The sequence below is a fragment of the Rhipicephalus microplus genome, chromosome 2 (genome assembly GCF_043290135.1).
Source record: "Rhipicephalus microplus isolate Deutch F79 chromosome 2, USDA_Rmic, whole genome shotgun sequence".
Lineage (NCBI taxonomy): Eukaryota > Metazoa > Arthropoda > Arachnida > Ixodida > Ixodidae > Rhipicephalus > Rhipicephalus microplus.
In genome coordinates, this window is record NC_134701.1 from 106785886 (window position 1) to 106805880 (window position 19995).

Genomic DNA, 19995 nt, shown 5'->3' on the forward strand with positions numbered 1-19995 from the left:
TGTGGGCGTATCTATCAAATCAGCCTAGAGGTGTCATAAAGCCTGAGCAGATGTCACCCTTTAGTACGAGCGAGAAACGGATAATAAACTTCACGGTAACTACAGTAAGCTGTACCTGCTCATCAGTCCACTTCGTTTTTTTTTCTTATTGTGGTTGCGAAATGTAGGAAAAGCATAGCGCTGTTACCATTATCACTGTGGAAATCGTTCGTGAAAGCAGTTGTTGGTGGTAAATAAACTTGCCAGTTCTGGTAACAGGTGCATATCCCGTCTATCTGGAGTAAGCAACAAACAAAACTGAAGTTGAACGGTCAGTTCGTAAGTTGTCTGGCGACTAACAGCAAAGCTCCATTAATCCGGCATGGCGCATTAGTTAGCGTGTTCAGTTAAAAATCCCAATGTTGCACGTTCGAATCCTCACGGTTAAGTTCCTTTTTTTCTTTTTGAGGGAGCTTTCTTCATCGTTTTTTATACAATTATTCTTGTTATTTTCTTAGTGGCAGCTCTTCACGGTGATTATGACGCCGTTTTGTGCTCCAACACTGCCGGCACGCTATCATCCTCCTTGTGCCACCATAAACCTTGTGCCACCAATATTTCCAGCACCACAATCCACCAAAATGGTGGCATATAGAATCCACCATTCCTATGGTGGACGTTTTTTTAATAGAGAAATTCTCGTTCTTTTCGTTGGATTTTTTAGCGTAAGCCAAAACTTGTGGGAATCTTGGAGTGGCTAATGTAATAAATACTTGACGTTTCCTAGAGCACCAGGCAACTAGAAAAATTGTATCAGTATAAAAAAAATAATTACCCTGGAAATTCAATGAATAATGACGTTGTTCATGGTGCGGAACAATTAGATTTTCAGTTGCACACCCCTTCAACAGCCTCAGTTTTGCTCAAAAACGCCTGGTAATTATTGCGCGCTGTGCCTTCAGCTCTTTAGGCACGCATATTGACGCCAGCAGAAGTAGAATCGTCTGAACTGTTGCGGCCAGATATGCTGAATAATTTTATTTTTGCCTATTATATTTATTTTCGGTTCTATGCATTAAACGACACCCTTTCCTCCAAACCATCCAATAACCCATTTTTTTGTTTTCCTTCGGCAATAAGCGACATTCAACCTTAATAATGAGTTTTACTTTGCTTAAGCAGCACAAGTAATATACTTAGTTGACGCCAGCAGCCGAAAAATTTCAAATAGGCACCTATTTTTTTCATCACACAAGCTTGCAGTTCATCCAGCTTTAAATGGAGTGAGTTTGCAAACTAACGGCTACACAAAACGGCAGCATATCAACGGAGTGAATAGTTGATAGTGGGGCGAAGCATCGCCCGTCCATTCGTTCTTGCTTCCGGCCATCCATGCGAGAGTCTGTGCGGCCGCCCCTGCGTCCAACCGCTCGTCCGCGTCTGCGTCTGTTCGTGCGTCCGCACGTCCATCTGTGCGTCCGTCCCTGCTTTCGTCCATGCATCCGCTCCAGCGCCCGTCCATAGGTCCGTCCGTCCATGCAGCCATCCGTGTGTCCGTCTGTGTATCTGTCTGTGTGTCCGTTTGTCCACCTATTCAACACTCCAAGTACCACCATGCCGCATGAATTACAAGTACCAAGTACCACCAGATAAAAGCACCGCCATCCAGCGGACATTCCAAGGACTGAACGAGAGGAGGCACACGCACACTTCTTACGGCTTGCGCCTCGTGTCTACTTCCCTCCTTCAACCACTTCGATTTTATGGTATATACTATATTACTGTATTCATGGCACTGCGGCCCAACGCTCGCCAAACCTTTCTAAAACCTAGAAGGTTACACCAAGCGAGTATAACGCAGCAACTTTTTCTTGTCTTGTGCGCGTTGTTGAACAATAAAAAATTCGCAGCATGCGGGTTAACTAAAAGCCGAATTTGCCTGTCTCTCATTCCCCCTTAGCAACCATTGGCATGTACATTGAGAACTATCTTTTATTGTTCAACAAAACACACAAGAAGTCTTTCACCGGCACCACATTGGAGGTCGAAATGAAATACTCCTTACCCACTACGACTATACTATAACTACGAGGCACGAACGCGTGTCGCTATAAGGAGCTCGCCACAGGCTCATGATGTACTGGAGAGGTACACTAAAAGGTTCTTTCATGGCCAATCCGTACATTGAACCACGAGCAGAAGTTCCGGTTAAGTTTTACAGAGCTGCCAGGGGCTTAAAAAGAACAGTGGAATCAATAGGTTCATGCAGTCTGGAATATGTTTCATCACAAGAAATAAGCGAAATGGTGACAAGTAGCACACTGAGCAAAGAGGAAGAACCAGCATCCTCCACGAGAAAATGGAAACGATGGCGTTGCCATCGCGTACCTAATCAGGTGCGCGAATTCGATTGGTTGATAAGATGGAGGGCAATGCCTACACGCGACCGGTTAGCACAATGGGGAGTCGTTCCAAATGACCGCTGCCCAAACTGTGGCAAAAGAGAGACGACCCAACATGCTCTGTTTCAGTGCTCGGTGGCGAGGGGCGTCTGGCACATGGTACAACGCCTCTTTGGTTTTCGCACGGCGCGCATGGGAATAGAATGTGGGCTGTTTGCAAGACTGGTCTTTACAGTAACCTTGTACGTACTGTGGCTGCGACGCTGTTTAGCAGAAGTATGACACAAGCCGCATGGAGGCGCCTATCTCTCACTACAGAAAATTCAGCTCATTGTGTGGAATTACCTAGATCAGCAGCTGGAAACGCACGGCGAAGAGGCCTTCCTTCGACGATGGCACCCACGTTTCTTCAAAGTAAGAGAGGGACAGCTGAAGTTTCCAGTTGTCCCGTACTAGCCATGTTCTTACACTAGTACGCATAGATAAGTTTTATCCTGTTAAATGTGATTAACTTGATTCTTTTTAATTTTCCTTTCACTTGTGACATTTAGATGCTCAGTGATCAATTAGATTTTGGTGCACAGTTGTAAGATGTATACACTGTATTTGCTTGTTTTCGATGTTTCTTTTGTGTACGTACAAGTTGAGTGTACAATAAACTTCCCTTTTTCGCCATCAGCGTTCGTGTTTTATTGTGTGTGTGTGCGGCTATCGCCGACGCCTGCGTCCACCACCTACCGCAGTCGTGGCCTAGTTGGTAGAGTGTCCGCCTCGACTGCGGGAGGTGGTGGGTTCGAATCCCGCTGCCGCCGGTCACCCACTGGTTTCCTTAAAATGGGCACAAGCGCTCACCGGCCTGACACTCTGGCCTTCTTAACGCTTGGGAAAGGAGCCTGCGCTTAAAAAAAAAGCCCGTCAAAAATCTCGTGAGTGGCTTAACGTGAAACCTCCTCTGGGGGAGACGCGTGGTTTGATGTCTGTCTGCCATAGACAAGTCCGTGCAGATTACTCTTGGCCGCTGTTGTATACAAAACAACTTGGCAGAGAAACATGGATAGTAGGTGCTGGTTCTGGTCGCAACAAGGAGTGCTCTGCACTATCGGCTCTGCCGAGGCAACAAGCGACGGTTCCGGCGGTCAAGTCTTGTAAATATGTACATACGTTTGTGTATATAAAATCGAGTTGTTGTCACGTTTGAGATGTGCTGGCTTCCATCTCTGAACAAGCAGCAGCAGCTACGAGAACACAAGACGGACACCGAGAAGCAACCAACCTTCCACTCCCTCTCGTAGCAACAGCCGCTACGCAGCTGGGAGAGCTCTGCTCAAGGGAACAGAGGGAGTGGGTAGAAGGTTGAGTTTTACTGGCGCAGTCTGACAGGATCGAGACGACGACGACAAGGAGCGCTCTGCGCAACAAGGATATCGTCGTGTTGCAGAGAACACGCAAGACCAAAAGCCAAGACATCGGCTGTTTTAACGAAGAGCCAAGCCACCAAGCTGAGGAAACGGCAGTGTGGCAGCCATCGACCCGAGGAAGCCAGGGGTCCAGCTACGGTCATTCCAGTTCATCAGTCCGGCGACAACCCCGGCGACATCGAGCAACCAGCGAGCAGGAACTTCAAAAGTGGTGAGTCCTCTGGTGTTCTTACATCTCAGGGGTGCCGCTGCCTTTATTTTTGAATTTTAAGGCGTCCCATGGACACGAGGTTTGCCCACTTGAGCCCGGACAGGCGAGCGCAGGCCATGAGTCGTGAGTCGAGGGACGAGAGCGACGTGGGAAACCCGGTAGAGGGTAGTGCGCGGGAGAGCCAGAAAGATGACCGTTACGGAAACCTCACGCCGGAGCGTAGACTGCAGGAATTGCGGTTGGAGATGGAAAGGCTATCGCAGATGATGGGCGGAAGCTCTCGGTGGAGTGGACCCGAGTTCGGCAGGCGGGATCCGTGTAGTGAACTGAGACGCTACTCAAAAGTCCTCACCGGGGTGTTACCGAAATTTCCAGCCGAGGCTGAAGCACCGGTGTGGTTTGAGTCCGTGGAAAGTGCCTTAGAAGCGTACGAGGCACCGGGGGAGTTTTGGGGACGTTTAGTTTTCCCGTTAGTAGCGGAGAGAGTCCCGTTTTTGTCCACGCGGATAAGCCTAACAGAGCACAAAGATTACCAGGTAATCAAGCAAACGGTGCTAGAGGAGCTCAGACTTTCAGCCGGAGAATATCTAAAAAGATTTTCGGGGTCAGGCAAGCGTGTGAACGAGGGGTGGAGACCTTTTTTGACACGTTTAGAGAGCTACCTCCACTTTTACCTTGAGGCAAGAGGGGTGTCGACATTCGAGGGCCTGGTCAAGCTTTTGGTGGCCGACCAATTAAAGAAAAATTTGTCGAAGGAGGCCTTGCGATATATCACACTCCAAGAAGGTAGAGCGTGGATGAGCGCCCCAGAGATATCCGCGTTGCTGCGAACGTTTGAAGAAGCACAGGGGACAAACAGCGCCGCGAGGCAGGCGAAGCGAAGTGTGGCGGAGTCGAAAAGCGCGAGCAGGGCTTGATCCGACGAAGAGACAATGAAGGGCCGCGGGGCTGGGAAAAACCGTATCGTGGAGGGGAAACCAAAGCCCAGGGCCTGCTACAGTTGCGGCAGTGCAGGGCACCAGAAATGGAAAATCCCGCAGCGTCAGAAACAGCCGACGGAAGTGCTTCCGAACCGTAAAGAAGACAGCTTGGCGGCGCGTGTTTCGATTGAAGGTCCCCCAGCCGCACACAGTGATTTAATCCCAGTATCACTCGGCTGCAAAGACAAACATATAGGAGCAGTGTTAGACACAGGTGCGGAAATTACAGTAGTCCGTGAGAGCGTGGTCCCGCCAGAGTTGGTGCAACCGCATGGGATGGTCAACCTGACTTTGGCGTTCGGGGAGAAAGTACAGGCCAAGCTCGCAGTTATTCCACTGACTATGTCGAGTGAGCGTGGAGTGTTTTCCGACGTTAGAGAACCAGTCCCAGTGTTGTGCGCGTTAACGGACCGTCTAACGGCACGAACAGATTGCCTACTTTCCGAAGTAGCATGGAAACTACTACACGAGGAGAGCACCCTCGAAGGGGTAGTGAAGGGTACCTCAGAAGTGGGCGGCGCTCAGCCAGAGTTTGTGTATATAAAATCGAGTTGTTGTCACGTTTGAGATGTGCTGGCTTCCATCTCTGAACAAGCAGCAGCAGCTACGAGAACACAAGACGGACACCGAGAAGCAACCAACCTTCCACTCCCTTCCGTAGCAACAGCCGCTACGCAGCTGGGAGAGCTCTGCTCAAGGGAACAGAGGGAGTGGGGAGAAGGCTGAGTTTTACTACGTCAGTGTTCTGTATGTGTGGCTTTACACTAGAGAAAACGTACATAAGTAATTATAAGGACCGTAGCGTTTATCACGCTGCGCTGACAATGCAGTGCTATGCACGAAGAGACAAGTGTTTCCAACGTTCTGCTAAAACCACATGAGGGTGGCACCTGCTCGTTGATTTGCGTTCTACACCTTATCGCCTCCGAGACAGGCGCGCACGCCTTCCTTCGTTTTCGAAATTACCTGCGAGATAGCGCTCGTGTCTCACGTGCTTCGATGTGCTCATTCGCCTTCGCTGCATGGATCGAGACACTCTAACGCAGCGCCTCCAGAATACATTTCTCCAATTTCCTCGTGCAGCACATCAAATAAACATTTTTTTTCACTTTCTCCAGACGTAAGACTATAATCTTTCGACGACGTTTTCAGTGAAACAATCAAATAACGGGCCAATTTTTTTTCTACTGGGAGAGCTTGCTGGCTAGACATGACACTTTTAAATGCGAATCATTTCTTAGTGAACTTCATTGACTTTGAGCGTATCTATCTATCTATCTATCTATCTATCTATCTATCTATCTATCTATCTATCTATCTAGCCGCTTACTTTTGGGTGCTCTCGTGGTCACCTCCTCAAATTGCGTACTGAACCAAAATAAGCATGGGAGAGTGAGATGGTTTCACGAATATGACGCGCTGGTTAATACATGAATAATGCCACAATCTCATCACGTACTTCGTCAAACACTTCTCGCCAGACAGTGGCGCATACGCACGGGTGGGTATTGGCCGCTGGTAAGCGGGTATTGATTGACACTTCGTATCTACCCAGGAATAACGAGAACACACATGGGTAATTTTAACCCTCGAGCGTTAAGAAATACTCGACATCGCCAGCATCGACCCGATGAATGCAAGATTAAATGTCAGGGTCCCAGCTGGAATCAAATTCAAGCATTCTGTGTGGCAATGAACCATTTTATTACAGAGCTACGCCACGTCTCGGAACTACTTTTCAAATAGACGCTAATTTTTGTTGAACGTGAAAAGTGGTTCCAGTGCTGTTTACCAAATTTCGAAAACATTACGTATATACTCTTTTCATACAGCCGCCACGTCTGGTGAACGTCAATTGTGCTTAGTTGTCTTGCGCTGAAGTTTATTTATCAGCGTGTCCAAGACCAGCATCTCTGCGAGCATCAGCGCTTCATACCAGTTTCTCGTGTTACTAATACGCATGCTGATGTTGGTATTGTTGCGCAAGTGAAAACAACTTTTTATATAAGCATCTGCTACTTTTCAACATATGTCTGTGCATGCAACATTCCTACAGTTATTTAGAGTCTTTTAATGACGTGTCACTCAATAAAAATTGCCTTACGGTCACCTTCCGTCCTCAGGCTTCGTGTATCGTCGATTTCCACGTACGTAGGTCCTTCAAATGTTTATTGCTGTCATTTTGCATTGCAAACAATTCTGTACGTAAAGCTGTATTAGTGAAATGTCCAGTGGTGAAAGCGTCTTTCTCCGGGGAAAAGTCACGAAGATGGCGGTGATCATCCTCGGGAAGCAACAAACCCGGTTTTGCTTTACCACCATGAACGTGGGCCGAACGCTATACCGATTTCCGACAAAAGGGTTGTCTCAATGTCTTCAAAACAAATTCGCTCTTTTTGTCTTAGTTTGAGGCCCATTTGTAGAAGGTGCACTTTACGCAAAATTCAGTGCGTTTGTTTTTTTCTCGCGTGTATCCTCTCATTTCACTTATTGTAATGATCAACGTTGACGCCGCAGCAGCTTTTGCAAGAACGCTTTATTGCACAAGCTATACAAGGATATGTAGATACGGTGCGTTGCTTTCTCGATTCACTTGGTGGGGCTAGTTCGAACACAAGACCTGCGCAGTACATACTGGTTCAATCAGTTCACGCTGTTATCACATCCCTTCCCCCCTAGCAGTCAATGACATAGCGAAGCACAGGTCGTAGTACACAAGTAGAGCGGCGGCATGCTTGCGCAGTATCAGATACAGTCGATGTAGGCTCATCATCTGCTGCCATTGCAGCTTCTCGCACAGGCGATCTGGCCACCAGAGCTGGCGTCGCCGGAAACTGGAAGTTAGTGTCAGCGGTATCTGGTGGGGCAGACTTCCATGCTTTCCACACATGGTCACGATGACGTCTGTGTATCACACCACTCGTTGTTTGCACTTCGTAAATGACGTGACCTAACCTCAGTACGGACGACACTAGCCATTTTGACCCACGAGAGAAGATCCCACGTACACAGGATCATCACGTTGGAATGTCGACTTTGGCTGCCCCGTACACCTTGCGCCTTCGACGTCGGGTTGCATGCTTGACAAGGCAGAATGGAAGCTCTTTCCCAGCGTGAGTTCTCCTGGCGTTTTCCCGGTTTCCGTGTGTGGCGTGGAGTTCTGCTTGAATAAAAAAACGAAAGACTTCACACGCCACTGTGCCCTGGCTTTGCTTTCGAAGCGCACACTTTAGCTCGCGAACCATGAGCTCGGCCCTTTCATTGCTTGCGGTATGGTATGGCGCAGTAAACAAGTAGCGGACACCGTTCCGCTTCAAGAATGATTGCATTTCTTCGCTTGAAAACGCCGTCCCATCATCAGAAACGACCAACTCGGTAATCCGTACGAAGCAAACATCCTGCGCAGTTTATCAATCACCACTGACGAGTGAAGCGATGACACGATTTCTATCTCAGCCCAGTTTGATAGCGCGTCCACGACAACAAAAAAGAAAACACTTCGAACTGGCCCAGCAAACATCTAAATGGATTCTGCTCCATGAAAGTTTGGGCTCCGTTCATAAGTAAACAGGCGTCTTAGGTTCGTTTTGCCTGTTTGGCATAGTTGGCGATGAAGAACAAGTTCTTTGATCTGTGCATCAATCTTTGGCCACCCCACAAATGATCTTGCCAGTTTTCATGGCCGCAATGCCAGGATAGTTTGCATGTATACTGCAGAGAACATTTTTTCTGAGTTCGTCTGGCAGTATCACACTGTTACCCCACAAGAAGCATGCAGTGACGGTGAAGTGACAACTCTTTGCGCCTCACCTGATAGGCGGCATACTCTTGGGGTACACCTTGTTCTGGCCAGCCAGCCCTGACCCATTTCTTCACCCTGGACAGCCAAGGGTCGCGCAGATTGGCTGATGCGACATCTTCTGCACTCACAGGCGGGTACTCGACTGCTTGCAGCATGTGGACGTCTCCTGGCGGCTCGATGTCTGGCCGGTCTCCATGCATTGGCAGCCTACTAAGGCTTTCAGCATTTCCGTGGTTTTGCGTCTTTCTATACTCTAATTTGTATTGATAAGCAGAGAACGTGACAGACCAGCGCAACATACGCGGCGACAGCACTACCGGAATCTGCTTATCTCGTTGAAAAATGCCTAAGAATGGCTTGTGGTCGTTATTAAGTGTGAATTCTCGACCACAGAGGTACCGGTGGAAATGTCGAACGCCATACACAATGACGAGCGCTTCGCTGTCAATTTGGGCGTAGTTACGCTCCATCTTAGTGAGTGTTCTGGACTCATAAGCAACAGATTGCTCTAGCGCTTTAGCACCTCTGTGAGCCAACACAGCTCCTACGCCCACCGGGAATGCATCGCAAGACAGAATAATTGGTGCATCGGGATTGTGGTGCACTAGAAGCGACTGACCTCAGCAGCTTCTTTAGCCCTTCGAAAGCTCGCTGTTGCTCTTCACCCCACCTCCACGTACTGTCACTATCTAGTAGGCGGTATAACACTTCGGCAATTTCAGAACGACCTTTTAGGAAGCGATTGTAAACATTCACCATACCTAGAAAGGCTTGAAGCTCATTTTCGTCCTCTGGTGTAGGTGCTTAGTGAATGGCCTCGACATTGCTTTTCGACGGATAGGTACCCCTTCCATCTATGCGGTGGCCCAAATACTGCAGGCTTTCTTTGATGAAATGGCCCTTGGCACCATACACACGCAGTTTGGTCTTCGAGAGTTGGTTGAAAACCTCTTTCCTGACCTTGTGATGCTCCTTAGCAGTAGCAGTTTCTTTTGCTACCAGAATGTCGTCGAGGTAAGCCACTACCTGCAGTAAGCCTGCAAGCAATGTATCAATTCTTTTTTGAAATAATCCGGGTGCCACCGACGCACCGAACGGCAAACGTCGCACTTTGTACAGGCCCTTTAATGTGTTGATAGTGAGCACATCTGATGAAGCATCATCCACTGCAAGTTGCTGGTGCGCCTGCGTCAAGTAAAGTTTTGACAAAATACGGCCTTTCTCTAGCCTTACGAAAAGTTCTTTGCTAGTAGGTAAAGGGCAAACATTGTTTCTTACCGCTTGGTTAACTGTGCTTCAGTAGTCACCGCATAATGCCAGCGAACCGTGCTTTTTTCGCACAATCGCCACAGGAGTGGCTCATTCCGCATACCGGGTTGGTTCTAGAACACTCTGACGTTCTAGTTTATCCAGCTCGGCAATAACATCATTCTTAAGAGCAAAAGCAATGCTGCGGCATTTAAGAAACTTGGGCTGGGCATCAGGCTTCAGTTCAATGTGTACTGTTGGTAGGGCTGCGCCGGGAAATGTCTCACCACAAACATCCAGGAGTTTTTCGACAAGCGCTTCGGCACTGTGTGCAATGCTGTGAATCCCAGTAACACTGATGTTCAAAGCCTTGAACCAGCCACGACCCAGGAGAGTGCTACTTTCGTTCCTTAGAACGATAAGTGGCAACTTGCAGTTCCGCTCTTTAAACATGATTGGCAGTGTAGCTTTTCCGATGACGTCAAGTCCTTCTTTGGTACACGTGACGAGCTGCACGTCTGCTTCCTCAAGATTTGTGCTTGTTGCCACCTTGATCTAGCTGCTCCGGAATCCACTTTCATCGGTACTGTTTTTCCACCAATGCATACGGTAACCATAAACGTAGCACAACTGCTGGTTACTTGGCTGATACTCCGCAAGTCATCAAACTCAGGTTCCGCTGAACTTGCGGTACCTTCCAGCTGATAGTTCACCTGCCCACTTTTTTTATTCCGACACACCCTGGCTATGTGACCTTGGCCGCAACTGTTAAAGCATAGCGTGCTTTTAAACTTGCAGCGGCGTAGTTGCCCGAGCACCGTAAACACCATTGTTCAGACTGCGTATCTGACGCCTTTTTCTCTTGCTCTTCTTAAGAGTTTGCATGCCTATCTTGGTCGTGACATCTGGGCTTTCCTGACGCTGACTTTCGATAGCTTTTTGATGTCTTGCCGCAGATTCGACTGAGTTTGTCAGGTCATAGACTGTCGCAAAGGTCAAGTTGTTTTCCGCGAACTGGTACTGCTGCAATATGATTGATTGATATGTGGGGTTTAACGTCCCAAAACCACTATATGATTATGAGAGACGCCGTAGTAGAGGGCTCCGGAAATTTAAACTACCTGGGGTTCTTTAACGTGCACCCAAATCTGAGCACACGGGCCTACAACATTTCCGCCTCCATCGAAAATGCAGCCGCCGCAGCCGGGATTCGAACCCGCGCCCTGTGGGTCAGCAGCCGAGTACCTTAGCCACTAGACCACCGCGATGGGGCTGCTGCACTATGCTGTCGGCGATCCCAAAAACAAAGCAGTCCCTGAGCATAATATCAAGCGCAAGTTGTTTGTCGTTGAATCCACAGTTCTCGGCCAGCTTGCGTAAAGCAGTAACATAGTCAGTGACTGTCTCCCCGTTGTGGTGATCTCGTTTGGAGAACACATACCTAGCATACAGCTCGGAGGGCTTCGGATTGATGTGATTTTTCACTGCCTCTACGATGAACTGAGAGTCGGCGTTCGGTGGTCTTAGAGGCGTTACGAGGGTGGCTATAAGAGAGTAGGTCTCTTCCCCACAGGAACTTAATAACGCTGCCCTCTTTCCAGCGTCTTCTGTGAGCTTGTTAGCTGCGCAGCATAATTTGATACGCTCAACGTAGTCTTCCCATGAAAAGTTGCTATTCAGGTGAAACTCGCCGATGCGAACGCCCATGGCCATCCTGCTGAAACCGCCCCGCCCACGTGGGTATAACCAAGTTTCGTCGCCACTGTAATGACCGACGTAAACGCCACAGCAGTTTTTGCAAGAATGATTTATTGCACAAACTATGCGAGTATATGTAGGTATGGTGGGTTGCTTTATCGATTCACGTGGTGCTGCTAGCTCGAACACAAGACGTGTGCAGTACACACTGATTCACTAAGTTCATGCTGTTACCACACTTATATTGTTCAAGGACTGGTGCCCCAAAAAGAGTCCTAATCACAAATTTAAGCTCTACAAACCTAGTTAGAGGGTAGTACAGCAGCAAAGAAGTCGACACTCTGCCAGAAACCACGCAGCAAATTTACGTCAGAAAACTGCTTCGCGTGCCACAAGCTGCTGGTAGTATACAGAGTTTTTAGGTGCTTTAAGAGTTCATGCTTCTCTAATGTTCCGCTTCCGAAGTACCGAGGTAATGTTTAGGCCGCGTCTTCCGACCAGAGCCCCAATTGTCTTGAATAGCCTGTCAGCTTCTTCACTGCTGCATTGCCCTCTAATTTGGTATGACGACCCTAAATTTTTTAGTAAAATTCTTTTCGGGCCGGCAAAGAAGTAGGCTTCTTTGGACATTTTTCCCAAATTGCACAGATGCGAATAAGTAATGTAAGCATGACCGCACATAAAGCGTGGTGCGGGCATTACGAAGGTTATGGAGTACTTTCGAATTTATTACCATTGTTTATATAAGTTGTTCCAATATCCGACACATGATTTCGCTGCAATAAAATTATCTAAATCATCAGGAAGGCTACGCCCGTTCTATCTCTGTTTTTGTAGTGATTGCTTCACCCTGTATTTGCTACAACTCCAACCATCACAAACGTTCGTTATGAGATGATATAGCATTCAAAGACGCAGCTGGTGTAAGCATGCCTTTTCTCGGTGTTGCGTTTGTGAAGCAGTTGATGTGACTCCAAGCCAACCACTCCTTCCATGATGAAGTGGGTGATGTGACTGTCATTGAAAATTATCACTGTAGTTTAGGGGCTATGAATGGTACTTTACTCTAGGTGGCTATACATAATCAGCAATACTTTTTACTATTCGTGCCACACATATTGAATGTACGTGGTTACTGTTTGTCGAATATTGAAGAAAATGACGAGTTTGGCAACTTTTCACTCATTCTCTGGTGATATTTCTCGAAAGTCAGCGGCAACCCTGTTATTATGGTTATACATAACCTTTCACTTTTCATGGCTTGCTGCATCGTCCTAAGTGTGACCCTTGCCTAATTTGTTTTTGCCCCTCACATGTCTACAGTAAGGTTATAACGTCTTTAAACTTCTTTTTCTTGAAGACTACTGAAAAACACACCATGATCTGTGAATACCTCTCATGTGTGCTTCACTCTGTTCTTCTAATACCTTCAGTCTCATGGTTAAATTGCATTCTAAGGCATAATATTGTGGCATAGCAGTAACGGAGCACAATAAATAAACGCTATGAACGGACTGGTTGTCGCAAAGGGAAATGGAGAGGAACACGTTTTTTTTATATTCTGAAAAATGAGCAACCACGCGCAGATGCAGGTCGTGGGCAGAGATGTGTTCCGTATTGGTGCCCACGTAATATATTAGAGCCCGCCACTCTTCGTTCACTTCTATTGATATATACTTACACCTTCAGTCCGCCGACGTACTTTTTTTACAAATATAATAAATTTGCATCAAATGCGCAAATTCATCGAAAAGGCTATCTTTGTGCACTGAATAACCATACAAGCGGAAAGAATATTGAATTGTTATATCCTAACAAGTTGAGCAGCTGAATAATTCCAATAAGTAAACGCATACAATAAGGCACGAGCCAATAATTAATCCCTGCAGCTTTACCAGCGATGTATGGAAAAAAGCATTGCAATTCAGAGCTTCCTGTGTCTCGGTTTTAGACGAAAGCATGCAATTAATCACAGATAGTATGGAAATACATAAATGCCGTGCATTTACATGCCAGTCGGGCAGAAGAATAGAAGAAATTGTGCAATCAAGTTTGACAATTCATTAGAGATTTAATGATTTGTAGGTTGCATTGAGGAACAGTCAGGTGCCATGAGCCGCGACTAACTCTAGGCCGCGCCAATACGTACCCATATCCTGGCCGATTTGTTAATGCTAGGCAATATTGCGTGTCCAAGGATCACATTCTTATCAGAAAAATTGTTCCTTTGTTAGTTACTCTCCCCAAAAAACGGCTTCTGCTTTACGCGGTGTTAACACTTTTTAGTGCTACTTCAGTCCGTCAACAATAACCTAAACGTTTTGTATTCAACAAGTAAACGAAACAGGAGACCAAGGGCCAAGGTTTCGTTTCGTTTCTTTGCTAGGTGCAACCTACTGGAAGTGAACACAGACTGACACCAAGGAAGTTATCGGGGACGTTATTTACAGTTCCTGCCTTTAGTGCAATACAGTAAGATGGACGCTAATCAATAGAGATAAATAAACAAAACAGACTGGTGTTGAGTCAGGTGAGATGACAGATACGTTATATCCAACAAGAATAGTCAGTCGTTGAAGGAAATGTAAGTACTGTCTTGATTATGACGTTCATAGACAAACAATGCAAAATTGTACTGGTTGCTCTCATGGAAGTGTATACCACTCAAGAAGAGCGACTGGTTTGTTAATGAAGAATGGTACACAATCAATATATTCATTAAAACGTTCTTCTAGGCATCATTGGCAACACAGCAATCATGCTCGCATTCTGAAGATTGTCAATTTCTCTGCAACAGTGAGCGCTCTCCAAGCAATGAAATATTTTAGGAAGGTGCACTTGCTGCTCTTATGTGACAAGAAAGCTTACTTCAATTCAGTATATATTTGCGCACTGCCACTAAAGAAACACTTGATCCGTCCACTCTAGGCCCAATACTCCCAGAGATTGAATTGCATATAGATTCCTAGCAAATATCAGGCTTACCGAGCCTCTCGGACTCGGTCGCCTAATAACCCGCGTTTTTTTTTTTGCCAATGATACTGTCCAGGCAGTCGTGCCACTTCGTGTCAGGCCAAACAATATCCGTTGCCGTTTATATCTCCATTAGGCAGTGTTGCTGATGGGGGCAGAAAGTACCCAACATAGCGAGACGGCCTTCCCGAACAAGCGTAGCGTTCATCGACAGCCGCTAGGTTACGCCTGATATCCAAACAATGAGCTCCGGGTGTGCACGTGTATGTCACTCGTGTCAAGCAGGGTCACGGTAATGGGCCCGAAATTGCTGCTGGTACAAAATGTTGGCTCCCGACATATTGCAGCCGAAGCTGCAATATGTCGGTACCAATACTTAGCAGCCATTTCATGGCTGCTAAGAAATGGTATACAAAGAAGAGAACGTCTGCTGTGGCGCTAACTGGCATGGTAAACAAGCTAAAGTAGGAGACGCTTGAGCCTTATGTCTGAGATGATCCAATAATTTATTATTTATTAACCATTATTCGCTCATTGAATTAGTCTTTGATCTTTAATTCAATTCAATGTGTTGTAATCACTTAATCGATCAGTTGACGTTTATATGCCTGCTTTAAAATCTTGGGACATGCAGCAAGGGTGTTTCAGCTTCACCCGCGTGAACCCAGGGTAGAGGCGAAGCAAGCAGTGGCACGAAACTAATAAGAGCTCCCAGTTTTGTAGCTGTCGTAAAACGTTAATGTAATCAACTAGCCAACTGCAAGTGAGTAAAAAAGACATAGTTACTAGCCAGGCACAAAGCCAGAAATTTTGTTTCGGGGGGGGGGGGGGGGCACTACATTGATTTCGGGAGTGCTCCCGGCCCTTCTTAATGTGGCCAATTTTTGCTCTCTCTGCCATGTAGAAAAAAAATTTGGGGTCGAGGATGACACGTGCCCGGTGTGCCAGCCTCTGGCTACGCTCTCCTACCAGCGGGATAGGACGCGCACGTTCACTGCGATGTCTCGTCAGGCGTCAGATGGCACGGTGATGCAGTTATATGTGACCATAATCGCCACTCACCCATCCCGACATTTTGCCTACGGGTGCACTTTCTCCATAGCAGAGGTCTCAAACTCACCTCAGCTAGCGGGCAGCAGTCATGGAATTAGGTTCCGCAAGGGCCGAAACAGACAAGGTGAGAGCGGTGGGGAAGCGAATTGAAAAAAAAATTCAGTAATGTTGCCAATTGAAAGCAAGCATTTTCTATGCCATATATGGGTCACTTTTAAAGGGACGCAGTGTTTCGAGAAACGTAACAATGTTGTTATCCATTAGTACAGCAATCTGGATGCAGATTTTGTTAGTTACGCAGTTCTATATTCTAGCACCGCCATGGTGGCCTAGTGGCTAAGGTACACGGCTGCTGACCCGCAGGTAGCGTGATCAAATCCCGGCTGTCGGAGCTTCATTTTCGACGGAGATGAAAATGCTGTAGGCCCGTGTGCTCAGATTTCGGTGCATGTAAAATAACCCAAGGCGGTCGAAATTTCCGGAGTTCTGCACTACGGCATCTCCCACAATCACATGGTAGTTGTGGGACGTAAACCCTACATATCGATCAGTTTAATATTCTAGCATATTACCTGTAGAGCAGCCTCAGGAAAATACTGGTTGTGGTCAATCATGGTGGTGCAGCTCAAGAACAAACTTATTCAGGAAAACTGACAGTTTCGCTACAAGGACAAAATAGTGAATACTATAGCATGAAATCGGACTGCCACGCTAAGATCGACGACCAGCTCGACACTCTCTGCTTCCAGATAAAGCAGAAAAATGACGCTTGGAAAGTACACGCTCACATACTCAGAGTAAGAACAAACTAACAACTATCACAGTTGTGACGCGTCTATGTGACACGTCACAACTGTGATAGTTGTGACGCGCCTCTTCAAGGGAATGTCTTGGCCACAGTGCTCGCGGACCTTGTGAAGAATTTCTTGCTTGATCTGCAGCACCGTCGTGCCTTGCGTGAAGATCCAATCCAGTAGAAACTTGCTTGGCTCTGGATCGTTTGGCGACAGGAGGTAGATGTCCATGCGGTGCTCGCCAGGCTTCAGTGCCCGTCCCAGCTTGATGACAAACTTGGTGTCTTCGGCGTACGAGACGAGACTTGTGACGCGTCGTTTAAGCCGCGGTGCACGCAATGCCCCCTCTGCGTCTCCTGTGGTGGTGTCAGGTGCAAGCTCTAGGTGGAGCTTCTTTTCAATATAGTAGTTCTATTTCACTAGTCGGTAAGGAAAGGGCCTCTTTCTTGTAGGCATATCGAGGATAGTTTTCAAGTAAAAACAATTTGGGAGCGTTCAGTTTTAGAAAGCGTGCTAAATCTTCTGCGAAACCTGTCTATCACCAGCTGTAAACGGTTTCTATAAATATCTTCCGATTTTGAAGCCGGCGCATGCATTGCGTGTGGTCGAACGCAGCGCGCTGCGAAGCGGGCGGGGAGTCACTGGTTTGAATTCTCTGGAGGGGGCCTTCGAGTTTATTGTCGTCCTTCATTTTTTTCTTGTTTGTCGTTTATAACAATAATTACATATACATATCTGGAGCACGGCAGCGACAGAAAGGGCAAAGTTCCCCATTTGTTGTTAGCACAATTATTGGTGCAACTTAGCGATGAAAGGGGCTTTTTTTCTTTTCTGTTCACTAAGAAGATCTAAAATGGCGTTGGTATCACACGAGTTTGCAATAACACCTTTGCAAGGCACAGAAAGAGTCGTTTGAGACAATTCATCTGGTCAAAAAGCGATGTTGGTTTTTCAAAAAGCGATGTTTTCTCTTTTAAAAAAGCGAGGCAAGTTTTCGAATGAACCCCAAGCAGTCGCGTGGCTTATTAACGCATATAAATATTAACGCAATATCCGAAACAATAGTAACGCAATTTATTCATCTGATTTTGTAACCAAACAAAAAAAAAACGTCTGCGCAGTTGTTTTGTGGCGAGACCACCGAGGCCTGCTTTTGACATCAAGGGAGCCATTCGTGTTAGCTCGGGACATACTGAGTGCGATGCTGTTATAAATTTGCGCACTATCTTGATATTGCCCTTCTTTCAAACAATTTCGTTTTACTGCCTCTACCACTCTGAAGCTGTACACACTGAGACAAAGGCACATTCACACTGCATTTAGCCAAAAAACTCCTCATTAAATATCTTTGTGAGCTGCCTGAAGTGGTAGATGTGCATTTCTTATTCGTAATATAAAAAGAGTCAAAGCTTGGCATCTCAAACATGTGGAATAACAAAGCTTTGAGATATAGTGGCATTCTACATAAATGGAGTGAGCTCATATAATGGATCTTCTCTTGGCACACGAGCCTCTTGAATTGGCAGTAAGTTCGTTGAGTTGGAGCCGTCCCTGACGCTTTATGCCTACCAGGCTGGGGATGTTTCATAAAAAGCTCCGTATCGCTAGCACAGCACTTTCGAAAAGAAGACGTTATAAGTAGCTGCAAGAAACGGGTCGTCGTTGCAGAACACGACCGACCTTATGTTCCGAAGAGACGCAGGCGTCGAACCATGCACGTGCGTTTGCACTAAAACGAGATACAGAACAGCCGCACAGATTTCGCGTGCACTGTCACTGTTTCGCGACACCCGGATTCACCGATAAACAATGGTGGGTAGTTTCGCGAGATGTGCTAGTGTGATCCCTCTCCAAACTCTACTTTTTAGATGCGGAAGCATCTTATACTCGCGCCTTGTAGTGCGCCGTCCGCGCTGTCCGCACCGCTTCTCGAACATTCGACAGCTGACGCGCGCGCATGCGCCGTCGCCCACTCTTCCACCATCTGTGCATCCCTTCCTCCTCTACACACCGCGCGCGCTTCTCTCCTCCACCATCTGTGCACCCTTCCTCCTCTACACACCGCGTTCGACATCTACAATTCTCCTGATTCTCCAGTGGACGCGCATGTGGCGTCGCGCTTCGAGAACATTCAACAGCTGACAGTGCATGCACCGTCGCGCTGTATATATACTCAAGGTCGGCGCTCGCTCGCTCAGTTGCCGCTCGTCGGTTGGTTTGTACGGCGCGTCGACGTCCAAGGTCGCGGTGAAATGAATTCCAACGAATCCACAAACACAATGATCGACGTCCCTTCGACCAGCGCCGCCCTTTCGCATACGTGTGTACGTGTTCACTCATTTAACACCCCCTCCTACAACCACGTTAACCAATTTAGCCATCGACCCAAGTAAGTCGCAATTTAACACCCCATTTCACAACCACGTTAACCAATTTAGCCATCGACCCAAGTAAGTCGCACTTTAACACCCCGTTATCCAATTATATGCTCCGCATCCTCCTCAGTGTTCCCCCGAGGGAAGCTGCGGGCAATTTTTTTTCTTTTCTGAGACTATGCATTCCGGCACAGACGACATACAGCGAGAAATGAGCAATGTCTGCAAGTGGCCGTGATTTGAGAGCGTTCCTCGGACGTTCTGAGTCACATAGGCAGAAAAATACGGACATTTAGTATACATATAGAAACATGTGATACCACACCGTGAAGACAAGAATTAGGACAGCATTCCTAAATATTAAGCAACATTATGTTTGTGCTAATGCTTTCTGCGTCATGCGTGTGTGTGAGGAGAGGCACTTTGTCGCAGCTTGGGAAACGGCGTCTGTATGTGCACCTAAAATTCAACCGAGGTGGAAGAGTACTTTGATATCTGAATCTTACAATCACTTCTACTTTTCTCTGTGCTCTGTTATGATTGATCCTTTCGGTCACAATTATTGAATTAACATGAATAGTTGCAATTTCATCAATTTTAACAAGTAGGATTGGATAGTATTTAAGCCAAATAAAAATATTTTGCGCATCGCGTAGCATGTGATATTTTTTATGCATAAACTATGGTCATGTTTGCATGGAAGTGAGTGAGAGTGAGTGAGCATAGTGTTTCTCTGAATTGCGATTGAAACAGTGTCTTATAACGCAAGTACAAGTTGATCAATATGCAGAAATACTGGGGGGAAGAAAAATTACTCTTTTCCAAGCACCAGAGAAGTATGGCACGCTAGGGATTGTTCATTGACTTTTCTTACGGTTCACTTGAGGAATTCTGTAGGAATTTCTTCGTAGAACTCTGATGGAGAAAAGGATATTTTTACAGCAGAGGTGATGCTTAGCGCCTTTTTTTACATAATGACAATAAATTTTTGAGCAAAGTGTCAGCTAGTCAAGTTCGTTGCCCGTAAATGTGAAGGCCATTGCCAAAATAAACCAACTCAAT